The sequence below is a fragment of the Podarcis tiliguerta genome (genome assembly GCF_965153285.1).
Source record: "Podarcis tiliguerta genome assembly, chromosome: 4".
NCBI classification, from domain to species: Eukaryota; Metazoa; Chordata; class Lepidosauria; order Squamata; family Lacertidae; genus Podarcis; species Podarcis tiliguerta.
The window spans coordinates 88443612-88452187 of record NC_139537.1 but is presented as its reverse complement, the minus strand read 5'-3'; the positions used below and the strand labels follow the sequence as shown (position 1 = coordinate 88452187).

General features: G+C 40.7%; 1 long non-coding RNA gene across 1 annotated transcript; it reads right to left on the bottom strand.

The window, feature by feature from the left end:
* Window positions 1-3222: 3222 nt before the first annotated feature.
* LOC310676360 lies at window positions 3223-7945 on the bottom strand. The gene is made up of 2 exons (XR_014510492.1): window positions 5646-7945; window positions 3223-5205 (listed from the first exon to the last, which is right to left on the bottom strand). It is a non-coding gene; the product is annotated as an uncharacterized lncRNA (long non-coding RNA).
* Between the last annotated feature and the right edge of the window lie 631 nt (window positions 7946-8576).

Below are 8576 nucleotides of genomic sequence, written 5' to 3'. Positions count from 1 at the left end.
TCATTCTGGTACTTCGAGAACACTATCCAACCATCTCGTCCTCTGTCATCCCCTTCTCCTTGTGCCCTCCATTTTTCCCAGCATCAGGGTCTTTTCCAGGGAGTCTTCGCTTCTCATGAAGTGGCCAAAGTATTGGAGCCTCAGCTTCAGGAACTGTCCTTCCAGTGAGCACTCAGGGCTGATTTCCTTCAGAATGGAGAGGTTTGATCTTCTTGCAGTCCATGGGACTCTCAAGAGTCTCCTCCAGCACCATAATTCAAAAGCGTCAATTCTTCGGCGATCAGCCTTCTTTATGGTCCAGCTCTCACTTCCATACATCACTACTGGGAAAACCATAGCTTTTACTATACGGGCCTTTGCTAGCAAGGTGATACTCTATCACCTTGTACTCTAGTATCACTCTGGTACTCTAATATAAAAAACATTTCTCAACAAATGAGACCTTGCATTTAAGGTGTGCATAAATATGGGATATAGTTTTATATTTTAAAAATTTCAACCATTTACTATGCATTATTATTTTCAAAACTCATCTGCAATTTACATTCTTTCCTCCACCGAGATGCTGCAAATGATAATAATTTAGCAGTTGATTTGAGATTTTATACATATATTCATACAGGGAAGTACACTCATTTTTAATCAGCTTTGTACTTAACGACACACTTCGCTCCAAGGACATTTGTTAAGTCTATTTAGCATGGGTGACAACATACAGGCTGCAGGTACCATCTGCAGCTTTCACTGCTGCAAAGAAAATCTTGCAAACCTGATTAATGAACATTTGACAGAAGAAGCATGCACTGAAACAGACACACCATTTCTCTGCAGCCTTATGGTTCTTCCAGGTGGCACATGAGCATCATCTTACCTGTGGGAACTTAGCATGCATCTGTGTTGCCCACACTACAAGCGATATGAATGTTTACAATCAGGATGGTGCAGGTTTAAGGCCTTCCAGAAGCTGAGTAACAAGATTAGACAAGATCCGGTTTCCTTCTTCTTAGTAAATGATATTTAAGTTTGGAAAAGAAGGAGAGAGAGACTTGAGACTCTTTGAAAAACCATCTTATTCCCCTTAAAATACTTTCCTAATACATGATGAGCACGGCTTTGGACTAGAGCTATAGTCCTTTTCAGCTTATCCCATTGTGTCCCTAATAAGAGGTTCAAACACAGAAATTGAGCACATTGAGCTTTTCTCATTTGTAGGAAAAGCTTCAGATTTTAATTTTTTAATTTCTGCATGTCGGGTTGTTGGGAAAGGCAGGATTCTTCTCTGTGAAAATAGGAGATATTGGTCCCCATTTTAAGCACTAGCCCTTTTCAGGTGTTCAGTGAAGATAATGGAAGCTTCTAGGACATAACAGATGACTTGTATCTTAAAGTTTTAAGTGTCTATACACTTATAACATTTATAAATTTTAAACTTACTGTTGTACATTGTTTAAAATGTTTGTTTTCCTTCTGGGATTGTACCCCCAAGTGTGTTTTATAAGCTGGTCTCCAACCGTAATAAATTATCTATCTATCTAGATGACTTGTAGCCTTTTTATCCTCTTATAACTGTAATTAAATTTGACAATTCCACCCCCCCCCCAAAAAAAAATTACGTTCCCAGAGAGAAATCTTGAGGATGTTTGTTCAGCTGTAAATAACACTGAATTCAATAGAACTTACATGCAGGCAAGTATACAGTGGTGCCCCGCAAGACGAAATTAATTCGTTCTGCGAGTTTTTTCATCTTGCAAAGCACCAATGTGTATTGACGGTTTCCCATAGGAATGCATTGGCGGTTTAAAAAAAAAAAAGGCGCAAGACGTTTCGTCTTGCGAAGCAAGCCCATAGGGAAATCCGTCTTGCAAAGCAACTCAGAAAACGGAAAACTCTTTCGTCTTGCGAGTTTTTCGTCTTCTGAGGCATTCGTCTTGCGGGGCACCACTGTACATGAAATCACAGCTTCAGTCTTCCATTGGTCCTGCACTTGAGATGGATCTTGTGATCCCATTGAAGTCAGAGTAGATAAAGAAATGATTCAAGTAAATGGGATACAAGTTATACAGATTCCAGCTGAGTGACTCCCTGCAAGGATTAATGAGAAGCTTTTAAAAAGTACTTTATAGTATACCATGAAAAAGCTAGGAATTGTGTAGGAAAAATTGGGTAGGAAAAAAATGTATAAATTCCAGGTGGTATTCAACTTACTCATCAGCATGATTTCTGTTTGTACCATGGAATTTTCCCCTCTCCTCCCCATGTGCACCCCTTAAATCAGTTCTGGGGGTTCCCCCCAACCATACAGAACAGATCTGAGGAGAGTGCAAGGTAACTGTAGTTTGTTAAAGGTCCTGAGAGTTATTGGAAAACCAGACCCTCCAAGTGCCCCTATTTTCCATGGACAGTCCTGGATTTACAGAAGCCATCCCGGTTTCTGATACATGTCCCATGTTTTCTTAGTCCCTATTTTCATCGGAGAAATGTTGGTGGATATGGGAGACCCTACTGTATTCCCCTCACAGAGCTTCAGTCCTCAGAGTGTTTTAACAGTAAATCTCCTCTTCCCAGTTCCCTGGATTCTTCGGAGGAAGCCAAGACTGTTTAAAGTACTATGATTCAGCTTTAAATGTATAGTACAGGCGAGACCAAAAATGCACAGATAACATGTTTTATTATTAGCACCAGGAGATATTCTGCTTTCAGTTTTCAACCACAGGGCAATGTGCAGCGCTGTCACTTCTGTATGGCTACAGCGGCAAAGTCCCTAGTGCCCTGACGAAAGCTAATGAAAATTTCAAGCTACAAAGCTCTTCTTTAGGCCTTGTGGAAAGTGATGGGCTTGTCAGAAACAGGATCATAAACAGGTGTAGCTAAGTAAACCCAGAGAGGGGAAATGAAAGATGCTCCCTCCGCAGCTGAAATAAACTAGCTTAAAAGCCAAGCTTTAGAAAATAAAAGAAAACCTCTGTTTATTTAAAATGAAGCCATCTTCTCCCGGAACGTGTCTTCCCTGTGAAAGAAACGGCGAACGGCAGCAAAGTGAAAAACTTTCTGAAGGTCGGAAGGAAAGCCTTTCACATTAAACATTTAAAAGTCTGTCAGGCTTGAAGAGAAAACATACAAATATAGATGGCATTCTGTGTCATGCAGCATAAATGCCTCCAATCCTGAGACATTTAGTTATACCAATTGGCCTCAAAAAGAAAGGGAAAAAGAAACCAGAAGTATAAGGAAGGAGGAAGGTTTAATTTTCATTCTGCAGATATGAAAGGGTTTAAATCTGAAATCCACATTAACAAGAAGAGTTAGGAATTTGAATTCCTAAGGCAGTACTTTGAAATACTATCACACACACAAAATGCCAGGGACTCCGGTAGCTCCAGTAATTGATTTCAACTATTGGGGCTCATGTCTTTAATATATCACACTCAAAGGCCTAGTCTTGGTTTTGCTTGAGAAAAAGATAAACAATCACTGTGTTATATAGTACAGGACAGTTGCAGTTTTCAGCAGGGAATAGCTCACAGAAGTTATACATCCTCATATTTTTAGAACTGTTACTTATGTGTCCATCAAAGAGGGAGCAACGAGTCATGCCCAGAGCAAGGAAGGTTTATCACTGCACAAATTAAATCATGGATTATTGCACTACAAAACATTAATCTGCATACTCTGGATGTACAATAAAGATATAACAGTAGTGATAATGCCAGCCAAAGGAAGCGAAGGTGTTTGCTTAAGAGATTAAAAGGGAGGGTAAGTTGTTTCCCAACTTCATGTGGCATCATATGCAATAGGAAGGTGACATTTATATATAAATATTTATTTAAAATTGGAAATGTTCATCGAAGAAGAAAAAAAATACACATTTTAAAAGGGTCTTCCAAAATATATCTAGAATGTCCACTCAGTATCATACTTCAAATTACTTCTCACTGAAACAAAGGAATAATAAACTTGAAAAATATGCATCTATGGGTTTGATATACCATTTGCAATATGAATCAGCTCCCAACATCTTCAAATTCTAGCATCTTTACAAATATACAAGTTGAGAAATTTGGAGAGTAAACAGGCACATGAAAAATTTATGCTTTTGCAGCAGTAAATCCCAAAAGAAACAACACACCTCAGTCCCTCCTAAAGACAAATTTCTTGCTAGCCAGCTGCAAAAATAAAATGGTTTATGCTATTTTTGTGCAGAATGTTCACCTCCACCCTTCATTCGGATCAAGTCCAAAGCTCTTTCGGCTTTTTTCCTTCCATCCAGGCAGGCAGGTGGGTATGCCATCCCCAACTAGCCTTGATTGTAATTGATTATTGACTGTTTGTGAACATATGCAATTCAAGTGCTTCATCACTTAAATGCTGGGGCTTTCCATAAATAAGAGCCGTGTGTCACAAAATATGGATTAGCATAGCCACGCCAAATTAAGGAGAGAGGCTAAACGACAGAAATCTGGGATTAGGTGAAACTAGAAACACTGTTGTCTTTGACTGTGATTTTAAGTAAATGTTGCCCTTTGGTCATTCATCAAAGATGATTAACTTCAGAGTCACTGGCCCATGAAAATACAGGCAATTTAATAGTTTGAATTGATAGTTTAAGAACAAGATTTTTCCCCCTTCCAACCTTCTTTGTTGTTTGCTCATCAGTGGCAATCACTGGTTCCATGGTGGAAAGGGATGCTAATCTTTTCTCTATTCTGCACAGCCTTCAACAACAACAACAATTTATTATTTATACCCCGCCTAGCTGCCTAGCTGGGTTTCCCCAGTCAATCTGGGCGGCTCCCAACAGAATATTAAAAACATGATAAAACATCAAACATTAAAAACTTCCCTAAACAGGTTTGCCTTCAGGTGTCTTCTAAAAGTCAGATAGTTGTTTATTTCCTTGACATTTGATGGGAGCGCATTTCACAGGGCAGGTGCCACTACCGAGAAGGCCCTCTACCTGGTTAAATAAATCAGATCCCTTGTAACCAGAATGTTCTAATATACATTTGTATCAGTCTTCATGACCTGGTAATCATTCCTAATTCTCTTTTACTGGATTCTTAATATGTACAGCCCTTCCAAAGAGCTCGATACACCATACAGATTCCCTCCACATAACGTTTTATCTTACAATGAGCCCTGCGAGGTAGGTTGGGTTGACAGATAATGGTGGTCAAGTCATCTTCATAAGTGTGTGTGGACATTAACCTAGTGTAGTGATTCTAGGGGTTGCTCGTGCGTAAGCCGGTGCAAACACCTGGCTGGGTTGCCTGAGTGAACCTTTTCTGTCCGGACAGCCACTCACCCGTGGCTGTCTCAATCGCTGGCAGAATCCGTCAGTGGGCGTTTCTTAAACTTCTTCCAGCAAAGAAGCTCTTTGACGCCTAGTCTTCTCCTACTCTCTCTGCATGAAAGCCTTCTGTGCAAGGAGGGCGTAGGCAGCGGAGGACCCCTACTCTCCCCGCTGGTCCCCGGCAAGGAGTCATGGGACCGCCTCGCCGCTTCCCCCATCTGCCCCCCTTCTCCACTGGTGCTACGCTGATTCTCTACCCCAGAAGATGTGCTGCCTCTCCCAATCCCGGGACGCTCTCTGGAATCCCTCTGGATTTTGCTCTCTCCCTCCGGCACTGATGGCAGTTCCCTGACACCTAGCCAAGCTAAAGATCATTCAGGACTTATGTGTGTACTTCCTTTGGTATTTTAATCTTGCCCATGTCCTGAGAAGACTCTTAACTTGAAAATTTAAAAGGGTAAACACAAAATAGTTTAAACGTAATGCAGATATAGATATATGGCTATAGGTAGTCCACTTTGTAGAAATAGCGCTCAAAAACCAGCTGAAAGATTGCTGAGAAAATGTGTCTCATTTAGCAACAGCCCCACTGTGTGGCCTATGTGAGGAAATGCTTCAGAAAATATAATAAATAAGGTATGATCCAACAGCCTGTAATGTTTTCAGACCCAGCTTTTCACTATTTTACTCTGTAAAATTTTCACTATTTCATTTTCACTATTTGACTTTCTCCATCGCTGTCTAGAATGATCAGATGCAAAGACAGATAGGCCTCCTCCTGTATCTTTAGCAATTGAGTAAAAAAAGGGATTTTGGCAGATCCTTATACCTGAAATTTCTATTGAAAGTAAGAGAACTCTGTACATCATTTGCATCTAGTTACCATTTCTATTTGTCTCTCTCTTTCTAAAAAGGATCTTTTGACGGGGGAGTTCTCCAGCATATCTGTGTGTACTAAAATATATGTGCAAGGTAGAGTGTGCGTTAAAATGCATATTTTTAAGAAAACAAGATACAGAATTGTATTACATTAAGGAAAATATAAATACTAAGGAAAATATGCTTTTAAAAACGTGTAAGGCAAAATTCCATCCACAGATGCATGTCTCAGGAGAAATTCACACTAAAATGACTATGAATTTTCATGATGGTTCGGAAATGTGGAGAACAGAATTTAAGACTGGAAAACTGGGAAGCTGAAATTGACAGTCACCCATCTTCACGTCTTACACCATGTATTTTACACTGAGTTCCTGTTCTTTTCACACATCTGCAAACCTATTTATAAGCCTGTTCCTTCAAGGGAAGCAGTACTGTTATCAGCATTAGTTTATTCATTAACATGGAGGCAGACATGTTTTTATTTGCACGTCTCTCTGAAAGCAGCAGTACATCACGTCCATTTGCTCTCGGTGAACATTGCTGTATTGTTTTTCAACATGCACCACAAGCTAGCCATTCACCTAAGGTGGCTGTAATTACTTGGGGAGGGGCAGCCTTAGCACCACCTCGTAAATAGTTAATTAATCATAATCCATTCCACCCCATTTGTTCCTGTGTGGATTTTTCAACGATGACAAAAATCCACACAGAAAATGGAAGAGAGTAAGCTTCACTTCAGTCCCATCCAAAACAGGGGAGGAACGGATTATTATGTGCTCATCCCTAGCTGAGGGTAAGAGAAAATACTGTAGTTTGCATGTGGCCACCTAGTGAACTGATGGGGACATTAAATGAGCTCTCATTACATATGTAATGTGTAGCACAAGTGACCTCTAGCAACCTGTAGAGTTGAGAATGCAATGAACATATGAAGCAACAGTTTAAATCCAGGACAGGAAATAAAAGTGCCCAGGGCACATAACCCTTGAATATTTGCAAATATAATTCACCTGCTAGCATGACAAAATTAGACCTAGAAGGTCAATAATAATACTTTGTGTTTTGGAATCTCGCCAAGGAGCCTTTGATGCTGTTTGCTAAAAGTAACAACAAAACATAACACTAGCAATGGGGGGGGGGGGGAGTGGCGTGCCAAGTTTAAATACAGAAATGTCCCAGCAGAAACAATCACTTCCACTATAGCAGGTCACAAAAATAAGTTGCGATGTTCTTGTGTGAAAAACGGCAGTGTCGGGAATCTAGACAGGAGCAAGCATATCAACAAGAGAGCTTGTTTCTCCTTCTCTCCTTTCTCAAGAAGCAGAAATCAACCAAGTGTTGAAACAACAAATAATCTGGAGCCACTTCACACTTATATTACAACTGACAGTGCAATTAAATCTGCGCAATTAACTGCACAATTGACAAGCCAATTAAAGCTGATTTTTTTATATAAAAAAAATCCAAACCACAAACATCCTGTTCTGTTAAGAGACAAATCACTTAAAATTCCTTCTTTGTTAGTGTCCTGCCAAAGAGGATCTCTTTTTACTATGCAATCAACTCGAGTGCCAGTCCAGAAATCAGAGCGAGAAAGGAAAGGCTTTGTGATTACCATCCATTTCTCCACACAGTTCACCAAAATCATGTGTAGGCCCAGTATACCTGAAGGACCATCTCCACCCCCATCATTCTGCCCGGACACTGAGGTCTAGTGCCAAGGGCCTTCTGGCAGTTCCCTCACTCCGAGAAGCCAAGTTACAGGGAACCAGGCAGAGGGCCTTCTCGGTAGTGGCACCCGCCCTGTGGAATGCCCTCCCACCAGATGTCAAAAAGAACAACTAGCAGACTTTTCGAAGACATCTGAAGGAAAGCTTAGGGAAGCTGTTAATATTTCATGAATTAGTGTATTTTAATGTTTTGTTGGAAGCCGCCCACAGTGGCTGGGGAAGCCCAGCCAGATGGTTGGGGTATAAATAATATATTATTATTATTATTATTATTATTATTATTATTATTATTATTAACAGTGGCGGCTGGTCCCCATTCTGACAGGTAGGGTGGGGGCAGGGAGTCCAAACAGTAGGTGGAATCAGGGGCAATGACAGGGAGAACCAACTAATTCTGCTTTTTTTTCTACCCTCCTCCATGCTGAGCTGTACAAGGGCAACACTGATGCTAAAGAATAAACTGTCCCAGACTCTGCATTCATCATCTGAGATTCTTCTCCACATGCCACCTCCATGTGAGGTCTGGAGGGTGGCAACACGAGAATGTGCCTTTTCTGTAGTGGCTCCATTTGTGGGATGCTCCCCCCAGGGAGGTTTGCCTGGCGCCTTCATTATGTATTTTGAGTCACCAGGCAAAAATGTTCCTCTTCAACCAGGCCTTGGGCTGATTAATA